The sequence below is a fragment of the Choloepus didactylus genome, chromosome 7 (assembly GCF_015220235.1).
Source record: "Choloepus didactylus isolate mChoDid1 chromosome 7, mChoDid1.pri, whole genome shotgun sequence".
Classification (NCBI taxonomy): domain Eukaryota; kingdom Metazoa; phylum Chordata; class Mammalia; order Pilosa; family Megalonychidae; genus Choloepus; species Choloepus didactylus.
Genome location: NC_051313.1, coordinates 153,174,257 through 153,190,141, shown reverse-complemented (window position 1 = coordinate 153,190,141; position 15,885 = coordinate 153,174,257). Strand labels below are relative to the sequence as shown.

The window sequence follows — 15,885 nt, the reverse complement described above, 5'->3', positions numbered from 1 at the left end:
ATTGGTTCTGAGAGAACGCAGGAGCCGTTGCAGTGGGGCGGGGGTTGTTCTGGCCACGGTGCATGCGCGCTGGCGGTGGCAGGAGTTGCCTTGGCACAGGGGAGTGTGCGGGCAAGATAAGGAAGTGAGGAAAGGGCGGTTGGGAGAAAGGCGGTTTCTTCCGGCAAGCCTCCCCTGCCAGTGGCATTTTGGGTGAGGAAAAGGGAGCTGCCTTGACCTCGCTCCCCAGGCTCGGGGGGGCTGCAGAGGGCACTAACGCCTGTACCTACTACCCTCCCCAGGGGGTGATATCAGGTCCCCTGGCCCAGGCCTGGTAAGTCGAGGTACAAGCTCAGTCACCCGCAATTCCCCTTTCTTTTCTAATTAGAGGAAGAGGCTTTACCGGAGAGGCCCGCTAAGGGTGAGGGAAGGGGGAGGTCAGGGAAGGGAAAAAGGGGTTGACGGTGGCTCAGCGAGGCTGGAGTTCAGTGTTGGTGTGGTGCCCGGGCGCTTGACAATGGCTTCGCTGCAGCGGGCTGGGCGAAGGTGAGGGATTTAAAGTTCAGGGGTTCAGAGAAGCTGGAACTCGAGGTGAGAGCGATGTTTAGGTGATTGAGAAGGGTCTCGCGGTTGGCGAGTTGACCGGTGGCGTTGAGGTCGCGGAGGGTTGGCTGTTATCTTGGAGCGGGGGGCGTCAGAGGTGGCGAGTCGCTGATACTGGATTTGCACGAACGAGGAAAAAATGGCATCCGTTTGTTTTCTTACAAGCTGGACAATTTTGCGGATGAGGCAGGGTCCTAAGATGAGAGCTAGAATAATTATTAATAAGGGGCCAAGAAAAGGAAGGATGTATGGGAGGATGGGAGTGAAAAAACTGGACCAATAACTGGTGGCTTCACGATCTCTTTTACGCTTTTCCAGTCCCTCTCGGACCCTTTTCAGGCTGTCCTCGGCGAGACCTGTGGAATTGGCATATACACAGCACTCTTCTCCTAGGGCGGCGCAGAGGCCTCCTTCTTTGAGGAGGAGAAGGTCAAGACCTCGGCGGTTTTGGAGCACTACCTCAGAGAGGGAATTGACAGAATTTTTTAGATGGTAAATAGCGTTTTGTAAGTGATGAATGTCTTCGTCAACAGCCGCCCTGAGGTGAGTTAGGGCGGAGCCTTGACTGGCTAGTGCAGCGATTCCGGTGCCAGTGCCGGCAAGACCTAGGAGGGAGGCAATTGTGAGGACGGTGATGGGCTCTCGCTTTTGCAGAAGGACAGGAGCTGCAGTTTTTTCCAGACGGAGGAAGAAGTCTTCTTCGCTGTGGTATAAGACCCTAGGGATAAGGACAATTAGGAGGCAAGTTTCTTTATATTCACTGATGATATTTGTGCTGAGACAGGGGGTAAGTCCTGTAGAGGAACAGAGCCATTGGGAGGAGTTATGAGGAATGAGAAATTTTGCCGAGCTGCTGGGAGATGAGTAGCTGGCACAGGCAGTGAGGTCGGGAGAGTTACTGGAGCGAGGGCGGACGCACTTTCCCGTATAGGAGACTGAATGAAAGGTTAGGGGGATGGCAGAGGTATTCCAATTGCATTCCAAGGGGCTGTTTTCTGTGCTTTCTGAAAAGGAGAGGTTGGAGGCAACGGGCTCGTATAGTGAGGAAGAGGTGGAGAGGCAAAGCCAACAGGATGAGGTAAAATTGGGGTTGGAGGAGTTCACTGAGGTAAAGGCAGCTTGGATGAGGCTGAGGAGGGGAGAGGAATAACGAGAAGGGGGCAGAGGAAGCTGGGGTGGTGGGGTTTGAGATGTAGTTGAAGTGCGTTTAGTCGGAGCTAAGGTGCGGCTGGAGGGCTGTGGAAAAAGAGGGTTAATGACTCTGTTGGGACCAATATTAAAGGGCCTTTTTATAACAGTATTTTTCTTTGGTTGGTTTATAGCCTCCTTTCTTATAAGAATAAGTGATTCTCGGTTGGCTCCTTTCTCATAGATTCTGAAGCCCCAAGTTTGACCGAGTAACCAGGAGGGATTAGTGGGGAGCTGCACTGTAAGATTAAGATGTGTGCAGGATCCCTTACTTTCTTGGCCGAGCCAGTTAACAGTAGGGAGTTTGCACCCTGTAGGGGTCCATTTTAAGGTAAGGTAATGATTAGGAACAGGAGGCTTCCAATTAGTGGCTAATGTTTCACACCCCCAGTATGCACAGTAGTACTCGTTGGGGGAATTACAGCACGATTTTCCAGGATTTGAGGATGGGCACATGTAATATTGGGCCTGGGGATCACTTACCTTTCGAGCGCAGGTTTCTTCGACTCTGGAGACAAAGGTGGCGAAAGGCTTACTCGGCTCCTGGAAGAGCTTGGTGAATTTATTAGGCCGACAGGCAGAGCAGTTGGCAAACGCGCGTAAGGCGATGCCTCTGAGGATAGTCCAGAAGGTGGCAGGGACATTAATATAAGCAGACGCATTTAGAAATGCTCCAGTGCCCAAATAGGCTTCGGGGGGATGATAGACTCCAAGGGCTGCGTCTTGCTCACTTTGCTGAGCTGCTTCTGCCTGGAAGTGAGCACGCCAGTCAACAAACTGACCGGGGTTAAGAATGGAACGGGCAAGCGAGGCCCAGTCTTGGGGGATGCAATAGTCCATGCCGAGATCCTGCAGTATTTGGGAAGCGTATGGGCTACCTAACCCGTCCTCCCTGACGGCCCTGCGAAGCTGCTTGATAGTATCTGAGTCAATGGGATACCAGTCATACGGTTTCTGTGGGGTGGGGGCAAGGTTAAGAGGAAAGCAGCGAAAAGCACGAGAGAAAGGAGGACGCACTTGAAGAGGGCTTGGCGCAGGAGTGGGGGTAGGGGGAGCGTTGCCCCAAGGGTTGCCTTGAGGTGTAGAAGGCAGCCAGGGGTTGTTAGTCGGCAGGGTGGAAGGAGCGGCGGCAGCTGCCGGTAGCGGTTCCGAGGGGGAGCTCGCCGAAGGGGGAGGCGGGAGTGGGAGGCCCCAAGCGTCGCAAGATGGCGGCGCGGTGGGCGTGGCTAAGACACAAGATGGTGGATCAGCCCCGCCCTGTGAAAGGGTGGGGCCCAAGGCATAAGATGGCGGACTAACTCCGCCCTGTGAAAGGGCGGGGTAAAGCGCATGCGGTTTCCGGCCCAGCTTAGGGCTGATGTCATCGCTGGAGCATTTCCTCCCCTCGATGGAAAAAGAAGGAGGAAGTTCGCCATCTTGGCGTGGCGCAGTGTTATTTTGCTTTTTGGGAGTCACCTCGAGCGCGTTGTTAATCTGCTCGACTAAGGACCCCGTGTCCGAGTCATGATTTGAATTAGTATCGCTATCTGAATCTGTTGGCTGGGTTGATAGGGCCTCCTTGGATTTAACGGGGCCTCGATCAGGGGGGAGGGAGCCTTGAAGGCAGGAGCGGATGGTTATCAAGGTGGGGAGCAAGCCGGGAGGGAAGCGCTTGCTCTCATGTTCCATGGCGTTGGTGACCCGATCAATAAGGCGATCATAAGTAACAGGGTCCCAAAGATGGCAAGTGGTGAGCCATGGGTTAAAGGGCAGCAGGAGGTCCCAGTATACCTGCAGTTGCCGAACAGACACTTTACAGCGATGCGTGTCTAGGAGACCCGCTAGAGCACGAACTTGAGGTGCCTGGCACGTAGATATACGATTACCCATAGCTGAGGGGGGAGGAGGGGGGGTTGTTTACCGAGCAGAGAGAATGAGATAAACTGTGGCCGCAAGGCCGAAGGAGACGGCGAGAGCGGAAAGCAGTGCCCTTTGGCAACGGGAGTAGTCGGGGGGGGGGGCGGTTGCAAAGAGGCACACGGCACCAAATGAGGAAATAAAGATACAAAGAACTACAGCAAAGTAATGGAGGGGAAGAGGGAGAGCGTTAGGAGGAACGGGGGTCATAGAAGTGCGCATACAAGAGGACGAAGAGAGCGTGGGGGAAGGGAGGAGCGGCTTCGGAGCAGTGAACCTCCCACGGCTCCGGAAGCGGCGAAGGAGAGGCGGCCCTTACCTTGCAGGCGAGGAAACGGGAAGCTGGAGAGGCGTCCGGGCGAGCGGGCGACCTGCCGAACTGTTGTGTGGAGACGTTTCCTCACACGGGGCACCAGTTGCGGTCGCGGTTACTGCTTCTAGGGGGAGGGGCGGCCGGTAGCTGAGCCCTCAGCTCTCGGGGCTGCTTAAAGGGTACCGGCGGCGGGGGCTCTTTCCCGGAGGCGAGGGCGAGGCGGAGGACTTGGCCGGGTCCTCGGCGGGAGGCGTGCAAGGTGTGGAGGGCGGCGATAAGGACAAGACACTCTTCATCCAGTAGGAGTATGCGCCAAAGAGATTTATTCAGGGGTGATTACAGGTTATATAGGCTGGTAAGAAGGGCAGGGCTGGAAAGGAGGTGAAGCAGCCTTAAATGGCAATACTGAAGGGAGAGGGGCTAGGATTGGTTCTGAGAGAACGCAGGAGCCGTTGCAGTGGGGCGGGGGTTGTTCTGGCCACGGTGCATGCGCGCTGGCGGTGGCAGGAGTTGCCTTGGCACAGGGGAGTGTGCGGGCAAGATAAGGAAGTGAGGAAAGGGCGGTTGGGAGAAAGGCGGTTTCTTCCGGCAAGCCTCCCCTGCCAGTGGCATTTTGGGTGAGGAAAAGGGAGCTGCCTTGACCTCGCTCCCCAGGCTCGGGGGGGCTGCAGAGGGCACTAACGCCTGTACCTACTACCCTCCCCAGGGGGTGATATCAGGTCCCCTGGCCCAGGCCTGGTAAGTCGAGGTACAAGCTCAGTCACCCGCACTATCTAATTTAACCTATCTGGTCAGTTTATTTAAACAACCCAAATGCATGGAACCTAGAATAGAGAATGAGATCCTATTATTCTGTACAGGTTAATGTAATACCTGGATACATTCCAGAGTATTAGGGGAAGAAAATTAAAAAGTATTGCCAAGCCTACTTGAGGGACTGGGGGAAAATGTGGAACTATTAAACTTCCCACCTGGGGAATTCCTGATATTCTCTCAGGCACTAGTGAATCACAATTGATTAATCCAAGCCCTCAATCTTGAGTCTTGCCTTTATGAAACTTATTTCTGCAATGAATGGCAAAGCTAGACCTGCATGTATTTATGCCTAAGAGTCATCCCCAAAAATCCTCTTTTGTTGCTCAGATGTGGCCTCTCTAAGAAAACTCTGCAAATAATCTCAGTACCCTCCCCACTATGTGGGACATGATTCCCAGGGGTCTAAGTCTCCCTGACAACGTGGGACATGATTTCTGGGGATGAGCCTGAACCCAGCATTGTGGGATTGAGAGTGCCTTCTTGACCAAAAGGGGAAAAATAAATGGAGCTAAATCAAGTTTCCAAGGCTAAGAGATTTCAAATAGAGTCAAGAGGTCATTCTGGAGGTTAATCTTATGCAAGCTTTAGCCAAACTACCACATAATGCCAAGCTCCAACCAACAGTATTCCTGAAAACCCTAGGGAGTGTGCTGGGCTCTAAGTCTCTATAAATGTTTTACTTAATAAGATTATTTTTTGGGAACTTAAGGCATCCAGATTGATCTCATGCCAGATAAGCTCTGAAACCCAGAGGTACTCTCCAAGAACATCAACCAGTGCCAGATAAGCTCTGAAACCCAGAGGTACTCTCCAAGAACATCAACCAGTTTCATTCCTCTACTGCACAAGGTCAACGCCCCTTTCCAGCATGAAGAGGTTACAATAATCATTGCCCAGATATCCCTGAAGATTGATAGAAAGATCAAATGAGAGGGGAAGAGGAATAACTGAGAAATTTGGATTTAACAAAATCCAGTCAATACTGACTCATTATATAGATTTTTCTTTTTAGTGTCTGGTGTTTTAGAATAGCCATAAGGAAATACTTGAAGTTCTTAAACTGTAATCCAGTAGCCTTTATCTTTGATAATGATTGTACAACTATATAGCAAAAAAAAAGTTGCCCATGTTTGTATGGATCTATTTTGGATGTTTTGTTCTGTTCTACTGATCTATATATCTATCTCTGACAATACTACACTGTCCTAGTTAACTTACCTCTACTGTTAAGTCTTAAAATTGGGTAGAGTAGAGTACAATACTAGAGAGCAATAAGAGGGAGGGGAAAGGGTATGGGATGTTTGGGTCTTCTTTTTTCTTTTTTTCTTCCTGTGGAGTAATGCAAATGTTCTAAAAATGATCCTGGTGATGATTACACAAATATGTGCTGATACTGTGAACCACTGATTGTATACTTTGGATAGATGATATGGTGTGAGAATATATCTCAATAAAATTACATTAAAAAACATTATGACTTTGAGATAATTGAAAATTTGGACATTTACTAGGCATTTGATGATATTTAAAGAATTACAGTTCATTATGTAGATATAGTAATGGTATTGTGGTTATTAAAGAGAGTTCTTAGGAACACTTAGAGAAGTGTTTAAAGAGGAAATAATACATTGTCTGAAATTTGTCTTAGAAAACTTAAGTGGCAGGGGAATGGAAAAGAACATAGATGAAACTATAGTGGCCAAAGTTTTTGGCTGCTGAAGTTGGATATCAAGTACAAGGGGGTTCATTGTGCTATACTCTCTACTTTTAAAACTGTTTGAAACTTTCCATAATAAAATTAATTGTAAGTGAATGATGTCATGTGTGCCAGTTTGAATGGATTGTGTCCCCCAAACACCATTATCTTTGATGTAGTCTTGTGGGGCAAATGTTTTGGTGCTGATTAGATTTGCTTGGAATGTGCCCCACCCAGCTGTGGGTGATGACTCTGATGAGATATTTCCATGGAGGCATGGCCCCACCCATTCAGGGTGGGCCTTGATCAGTGGAGCCATATAAATGAGCTGACTCAAAGAGGAGGAACTGAGTGCAGCTGTGAGTGACGTTCTGAAGAGGAGCAAGCTTGCTAGAGAGGAACGTCCTGGGAGAAAGCCATTTTGAAACCAGAAAACCAGAACTTTGGAGCAGACTCCAGCCACGTGCCTTCCCAGCTAACAGAGGTTTTCCGGACGCCATTGGCCATCCTCCAGTGAAGGTACCCGATTACTGATGTGTTACCTTGGACACTTTATGACCTTAAGACTGTAACTGTGTAGCCGAATAAACCCCCTTTTTATAGAAGCCAGTCCATCTCTGGTGTTTTGCATTCTGCAGCATTAGCAAACTAGAACATCATGTGAACTGAGCAACTACTCTGAGTGACATACCATGGGGCATACAAAAAAAGCAAAAATAATTGTCTCTACCCTCAAGGAACACATGATTTAATTCAGAACTCATGAAATGCCAAGTAATAGAAAGACTTACATGATGGGCGCTGTGTAAGAGCTGATACCAGTGAGGATGAAGTTCAGTTTTAAGGGAAAGAAACTCCCCAATAACAGAGATTTAAATAAGATTTTATTTGTCTCTTGCACAGAAATCTGGAAAAAGGCCATCAGAACTGGTGGTTCCATCAGAGCCATCAGAGCTGGCAGAAACAATCAGGAATGACACAGTTCACAACCAGTTATTTATCACACTGAAAAAGGCACTGCCCAAGGTGACATACAAATGTCAAGATTTGACCCTGGATCTGGAATGTTTCCCACGAAACATATTGTAAAGCAACATTCTCATAAAAATTCCTTATTATTGCTTCACCATCAATACTCCATTTAATTAGCCAGAATTAAGAATTAAATGGAGGCTCTGTGGCAATTTTTGAACACTTTTAAGAACATCACTATTTTTCAGTAAGTCCAATTGCACATTGTAACTCGAGAATTTTTCTCTTTTAATAGAACATCACTAGCACCCATCTGATATTAACTATCATTAGGGTAATCTTCTAGCTCATAGATATAAGGCTTAAATGGAAAGAAAAGGGAAAGAGAAATAATACAAATTCCCTGATAGGGAACTGGAATGGAAAATTTATATATCAGTTCCAATAGTTCCCTCAGAGGGTACTCTTGAAGGTTCAGATGAGAGAATTGCTTGTCATCATCTGACTGAAGAGTAAAGTTGGCCCACAGACTTTAAATGAAGGCAGCATGCAAATCAGGACTTTGAAAGTTAAGAATATAAACCTGAGGTGCAATTCCATCCAAACATGAAAGTAATAGTAATATAGATAGAAGTTTCCATTCCTGTAACTTGGAAAGTACTTGTAAAAGAAGTTATAGAAATTCCAGTGAGCTCAAAAGGGAGAATTACAGCAAATTATTATCAGTATTATGTAAGACAGGTTATTTTTATTTTTGCAAGCAAATATGATGCTTGTTCATTCAGTCTGCATTGCCAGGATGGTTTATGAACATTATATATAGTGCTAAGATTTCTGCACAACATTTCACGAAGTAGCCTTATATAATTCCAGATGGTCAGAGTATATCACGAGTATACCAACAGACCAGTATCCAGTCTACTTTGGGTAATAATTGCACAATTCATTAGCAAGTAGCTGACGTTTTTTGAATGTATTCATCTGTCATTGGAAAGACCAGGACAAATCTTACCCATGATAAAGTTGAACTCCAAAGTTCAAGACTCATAGAATCATTTATGAAAGGGATAAAGAAGTCCTCAGAACACCAGAAAATTCTGGCTTAACACAAGAAGCGGCCAAAGAACTCACTGGAGATAATGTAGAACTCACATTTAAAACCATGCCTAGAAATTAAGAGCCCTAGTATTTTTAATGCACATACAGGAAATGTGTTATTATTATTTATCAATCCTCTAATACCAGGGACCCCACAGAATTTGTTGTCCCAAATCAGAGCATTTTGAAGAGGAAAATGAATCCTAATAATGATGACACAGGGACAACAAGCAGAAACTGGGATTGTCCTGGGCAAGTGAGACATAGGGTCAGACTGTCTAAAACCACAGCATATTCTAATAAACGACAGTCCCATCATTTTATAAGGACCCACTAGGCCATATGCAACCCACAATACTGCAGTCTTAATTTTCATTAAGATAATGATAAAATTATGTTCTACCTCACATGTACACAACCATGTCTCTCGATCATGCTATCTTTACATATTTCCTTGCTTTGATTTTACATGGAAAAATAGGCAGTTTAACAAGACAAATGACTCTCCAAGGGCATCAAGTCAGAAGACAAGGACACAAGAGAGCCTCAAGGCCATCCCAGCCTGATTATTTATATGTCTCAGATGTCTCTTCTATCATCTTTGATGTCATAAAGTAGATTGAAAAAAAATAAATTTCCTTCAATGTCAGAAAATTTTGTGCTCAACAGTCAAAATATGATTTAACAAATAGAGGTATCTCTATAGGCTGCCATAGCTTGATCACCAAGAGATTTTGTTAAATCGAGTAGATTTAGTGGAGAGAATGGTTTGTTGATTGAATTGTGTCCCCAAAAAGACATCATATTCAAGCCCTAACTCCTGGTCTTGTGAATGGGAATTTATTTGTAAACAGGATCTTTGAAGATAATATTAGTTAAGATGAGGAAATTTGGACTTAAAGAGACAGAGGCAGAGAAGCAGCCATATGACAGAGGCAGAGGGTGAGCTGTGCCACCATAAGCCAAGGAAAACCATGGATTGGTGGTCACCCACCAGAAACCAGGGTGGGAAGGCAGGGAATGCATTCTCCCCTTCACGAAGCAAGACCCTGCTGAAAACATGATTTTGGACTTCTAGCCTCCAGGACCATAAGACAATAAAGTCCTGTTGTTTAAACCAACTAATGTGGGGTACTTTGTTACAGCAACCTTGAAAAACTGAGATAAGGACTAACTGCATGTGGTATGTGTGCTGGTTTGAAACTGTTATGGACCCCAGAAGAGCCATGATCTTTTAGTCCAGTCTTGTCAGGTGGAACCTTTTGATTGTTTCCATGGAGATGTGACTCACCCACCTGTGGATGAGACCTTCGATTAAATTATTTCCATGGAGATGTGACCCCACCCATTCCAGGTGGGTCTCAATTAGATCACTGGAGTCCTTTAAGAGAGCTCCCAGAATCAAGGAGTTCAGAGAAGCTGAGAGAGACATTTTGGAGAGAAGCTAAGAGCCAATGCTTGGAGACACTTGGAGTTGTAGACAGAAAGACATTTAGAGATGCTAAGCTAAGAGATGAGGCCCAGATTTTGCCCCAGAGAAGCCAAGAGAGGACCCCCAGATGCTTTGAGAGAAATACCAGGGAGAACAAGCAAGGATGCACAGGATCTGAGAGAGAGAAACTAAGAGAGACAGAAACCCAGAGACATTTTGGAAAAAGCCATTTTGAAACCAGAACCTGGGAGCAAAGGAACAGTAGACACCAGCCACGTGCCTTCCTAGCTGACAGAGGTGTTGGAGACACCACTGGCCTTTCTTCAGTGAAGGTATCCTCTTGTTGATGCCTTAGTTTGGACACTTTAATGGCCTTAGAACTGTACACTTGTAACCTAATAAATCCCCCTGATAAAAGCCAATCCATTTCTGGTATCTTTACATAACGGCAGCTTTAGCAAACCAGAACAGTATGTTAACCCTATCTGACACTACACTGAGTATGTGTGTGTTGGCTTAGTTATTTTAAATGAAAGGATAATTTTTAAACTTTTATAAAAGTTACCTATATGATAGAGGAGGGAGCAAGGTGGAAGAAACAGGTATGAAAACTAAGTTTTGCTGAATATACCTCGGGTTATATCTTTGAATCTGAAATCATGTAAATATTACATAATTATAAAACAAACTGAAAAAAAATTGTTTTAAAACTCAGTAACTTGAATGTATAGCTAGCAGGATATAGCCATGAAAGGCAAAAGCAAACAAACAAAAAATGTAAAGCCCAAGCAAGTAAAACCCTAACTGTTTTCAGTAATCATATTACCAGTAATAAAATTGGGATTGGGATTATAAAATAAAAGCAGATAAATTGATATGCATGCACACAGGCACACACATAAATGATAAAGCAAGTAGGTCAATGTGATATTCAGCATAAAAAAAGATACAGATAAGAAATCAAGAAAAGTTAAGTAAAAACTTTATAATTCTATAGTTGAATTATAAATATCATGTTTTCTTCAAGAAACTTTTTTCTTCCAAGCATTGTCCCCACTGAAAAAAAAGACTTAGAAACAATGACCAGCCTAAGAGTCATGAGCATCCCTAGAACCTAGATTTCATTGTCTCTATACTGTTTCTATCCATAAAAAATGAGGGATCCTTGGAAAAAATAGACAATTCCGAGACAAGAGAAAGCCAAGAAGCTATGAATGACTATTAGAAGAGTTTCCAAAAGATTGAGGAGATTCAACTGAAGAAACTCCCTTTAGCCAAAAAGAAACAACTTGAGCGTCATTATCAACACCATCATCAAATACCACAATGGATTTAATACACCAAATATATTACAAGCCTAAGAGTTCATTATAATACTTTGTGTGTGTGTGTGTGTGTGTGTGTGTGTGTGTGTGTTTCTATCTCCTTTGGAGGATCCAAGGAGGACCTGCATATTATTTTGCAAACAGGTAAATAAGGGGGATTTATTTAGCCTTCATTCCTTTCTGCACAATTGTATTTCCAAGTAACAAATAGTTGATAAGGCAAAGCTTTCCTTTCTGTAGGTATTCCAGCTTATAAATGAAGAAGGAATGATGGAATGAGAACATCACGTTTCTCATTGCTACAGGAACTATCATCAGTGGCTGCTGTCTTAGTTTGTGAGGCTGTCATAACAAAGTACCACAAACGGGAATGTAAAACAAAGGAAACTTATTTTCTCACAGTCCAAATCAAGGTGTCAGCAGAGCCACGCTTCCTGTGAACTCTGTGGGGTTCTGGTGGTGATTTGCCTGCAATCCATGGTGTTCTTTGGCTTGTGGCACAATTTATTCTCTCTTCACCCCTTCTTACAAGGACTCAAGTCATATTGGACAAGGGCCCACCCTAATCCAATCTGGGCTCATCTCAACTAATAACAACTTCAAAGATCCTATTTCCAATGGGGTCACATTCAGGGTATCAGGAGTTAGGACTTGGACTTATCTTTTGGGGGGACATAATTCATTCTATGACAGCTGCCAAAACCATGAGGTGGAAAGCTGAAGGGAGGTTTATAATAGACTAACCACGCTAACACTCAATTCACTGATTAACCTTAATACCACAAAAAAGAGCAACAACCAGTCATTATGAACCTCCTGACAGGACTCCACACCAGTACCTATGCAGCATTCTTGGAAAAAAAAATAGTTAAATATATTTATATATACATCTCACCCGAATATGATGAAGCCTCCAGATCTAAGTATCAATTCACCAGAAATACAGGGAAGAGAAGAACATGTTAACCAACACCATGGCAGATAGTCAGCAAAATCCAAATTGTGGGGAAATTCTACAGGATGAACAACCTAATTTTTTAAATAAGTAAGTTGCAATGGAAAATTTTAAATGTGGAAGGAGGATCTATAGATTTGGCAACTTAAAAGACTCATTGTGAGCCAAATGCAATGGGAGGTCTTGGTTTGGAGTCTGGTTCAGTCAAACCAATTGTCTCTTAAAAAAAATGGGACAATTGGAGAACTTTAAATATTGACTAGGTATTTGGTAATATTATGAAAACTGCTGATTTTTTTGAGGTTTGATAATGGTACTGTAGCTATATTTTTATTTAAAGAAATAAGTCCATATCTTTTAGAAATATAAAAGTAATTACTGAAAACATACTATAAAGTCTTGGATTTGCTTCACAAATACCTAGTGGAGGGTGGGAAGTGGAGGGAGAAAGGAGATACACAGGAAACAAGATTAGTCATAAATTAATTGATAATTGTTCAACTGGATGATGGTTACATGAGACTTTATTATACCATTCTCTTTACTTTGGTATACTTTTGAAATTTTCCATAATAAAAGTTGGTTGATGATAGACAGACAGACAGACAAACTCCCTACCAAACTCTATCACAGTCTTTCTTACAACTTGCCCATATGGATTTACAGAGATTCCTATAAATTTTTTTTACCCTCTCTGGACAACCTAACCATGTAGTCAACTCCTGCCCAAATTTCTAAAAGTAAAGAGTTTCCTGATTTTTTTATTTCTTCCTAGAATACTGGCTAAGGGATTAGCCTTATTCAAGGTGTCAGCAGAACCACGCTTCCTGTGTAGTAGGATTAAATGGCCCCAGGAAGTTTCCTGGGAAAGGAAGCCAGTTTCACCTGGTAAATTTGCTTCATTGATTGGGGCCCGGGAATTTGACCATCTGGATTTACAGAGATACTCTCTCCTTGCAAGATATGTGTGTGTGCATGTGTGATCTCTCCACAGATGAAAGGGAATGGGACAAAGAACATTTACTAAGGAGGTACACAGACTTGATTCTGGGGCCAGGAACTGGGACTATTGGCCAAGGGAGGAACGGCACAGAACTTTCCTGGCTCCGCGGGCAAGGCTGAGTCAGAGCCCTACAAGGACTCTGCTTTGTCCATCTGTATGTCTGCACATCCTGATTATTTGTATATCCAAGGATAGTCAATCTCCCTCACTATCTGCCCCTCTTTTGCCCAGATTTGTATGACAGTGGTAAGAAGAGAGCAACCCAAGGGCATAAAAGTCAAGGGTACCAAGCTCAGTTCCCCTCTCCAAAACAGTGTCTTCCTCTTGACAAACATGGGGCAGGGTCCGGTTTTTAATTTATTATGGATGTTGACAGCCTCACAGATAAAAAGAAGGGATTGGATAATTCATTGCAAAGGGAAGCTAAGTTTTTCTGGTTCTTATCTTAAAATTCAAACTTTAAAGAACTTCCATAATAGGGGAGCTGGACTGACCTGGATGATGAGGGTCCCCAGACTTGGTCAGCTCTGAAGGGATGGACTCCATTATCCCAGTACCAAAGCCATCAACTTATTACAATAAATCACTCCCAGGCTTTCTTTCAGTCCTTGATAATTTTTCACACACACAGTGCTAGAGTGTTTAGGGTTTTGTCTCTGGTATACAGAATCAGGCAGCTTCCTCAATGATCTCTGGTGTCTGTCCTGCTGTGCTCTATTTTGTTTCTGCACATCTTCTCTCCTCTCCTTTACCCTTCCCCAATTTGTCTACAGTTACTTCCTCTCTGCCCCATCATTGCTAGGTCTGTGCCCTGCCACTACCCCCTCCCCAGGACGCACTAACTAGAGGTAGCACTTATATAGGTCCAACAATTCTTCCATTCATTGGAAGTTCAAGGGGTTTTTTGCTGGTTGGGGCATCTGGACTCTCAAAAGGAAACTTCAAGCACAAACCTCGGATCTGCCGCTGGACAATAATTCCCCATCAGATCCTGCAATCCTTTCACTAGACAGTCTCCAAGGGTAGAGAATCAAATGTAGGCCACTCAAATAAATGCAGCAAACAGCAAACAAGCAGGCCCAATTCTATTAAAACATCTTTGGAAAGAGGTGGTAAAATTAGCTAATCTCTATCTATGGACTCCCACCCATACCCTCAATCTCTGCAGGATTTCTGCAAAGTATCCAGGATCTACAAGAGTCAGCCCAGCCATGCAAATGTGGGCTAGTATAGAACACAAAGTATCCTTCTCTCCCCATGTGCTTTCACTAAATGAAGAGAAAGCAGGGACACAAAGGGGACTGTGCTTTATCTTTGAAAAGGACCTCACCACCACCTGACTTCCAGTCCCCAAGTCAGGACCCTCTCTGTTCCCCACTGAAAGACTTTGTGCTTTAGGACTCTTGACAGTGAGCCATGTCTGTGCTTTAACAGCATTATAACATAGACTTATCTGGAGTCCTGAGTCCCCACTGGAAAGCAATTGTAAGCTTACCTTCTCTTTGGATCCAGAGGCCAACAACACGGCTACTGGCAGAGATTAACCTGGAAAGAAATTCAAAGCTGCTCCTAGGCTGCCTGGGTGAAGGGCTCAAGGCTATGTCTGGGCTCCCTTTGTGCTCCAAGGCTTTCTGCACTTTGGATGCACAGAGCAAATCATCAGTAGTTCCATTTGGACTCAATGTGCAGGCTGCCAAGTTACCTTAGTATTTCAGGAATTAAATTTTTTCCTTTCCAGATTAGTTTTTAGGAAGGGGAGCAATGAAAAGCTATCAAATTAGCGAAAGATTTAAATTTGTAACTGATTTCCATAGTTAATTAAGTTAGTTCTTGATGCTGGAGATACATGCAATATCTTCCTTTGCCTGAAATTACTGCAGGGATGCCACAAAATCATGGAAATTGGACAGTTCATTCACTTATTTCCATGGCGATTAAAGTACAAGGGAACAAACGAGCTCTTGGGTTCTTAATACCTGCAGATACCTGGTCAGACTCCAAATAGCAAACATCTTTGGAAAGAAGTGGAAATATATTATTGATTATTAAACCACCTACAGCGTACTTCCAAAGGATTGAGAATTAGGTGGCAGAAATCTCCAAGTATTTCTGGGGAACTTATGAACTAACCAAATCATGCAAGTGGGTTTGTTTTCTGTGCTTGGGTTCTTAAACTGGATGCGGCACTGAGGGTAGCAGGCTAGAGGTGCAGAGGGTGGGAGCCGGTTTCTGTCCATTTCCGCTTTTTCTTGTACAACTACAAAGATAATGACATGACCAACATCAACCACAAAGGGCAGGAACAGTTTTATTTCTGATTCTTACCTGAAGATAAATGTAACATGTCCTCAACGAATGGCACAATGTGACACATCCAACTCATAAATGTCTGCATACGATGTGGCAAGTATGGGGGATATGGCAGTGAAGAAAACAGACAAGAACCCTGCCCTCATGGAGCTTACATTCTAGTTCCAGGGATCTTTCTACCCTTTCCAAGTGGCCCACCTCCTACCATACTTGCTCTCTGGGGTTTTCTTTTCAGAGTCCACATAGGTGACTGCAGGCAGCTCCTCACCTGCCCATTCCGATCTCCAAATGCTCTGAGT

The 15,885-nt window shown here is 44.3% G+C and overlaps 1 long non-coding RNA gene across 1 annotated transcript in view; it reads right to left on the bottom strand.

Annotated features, from left to right (window-relative positions):
• Positions 1-15,512, bottom strand: part of LOC119540097 — a 48,600-nt gene extending 33,088 nt beyond the window's left edge. The window contains exons 1-2 of the long non-coding RNA XR_005218037.1: positions 15,407-15,512; positions 14,772-14,821 (exon numbers count right to left, since the gene is read on the bottom strand). This is a non-coding gene — a long non-coding RNA (uncharacterized LOC119540097). The remainder of the gene's footprint in view (positions 1-14,771; positions 14,822-15,406) is intronic.
• Positions 15,513-15,885: the final 373 nt, after the last annotated feature.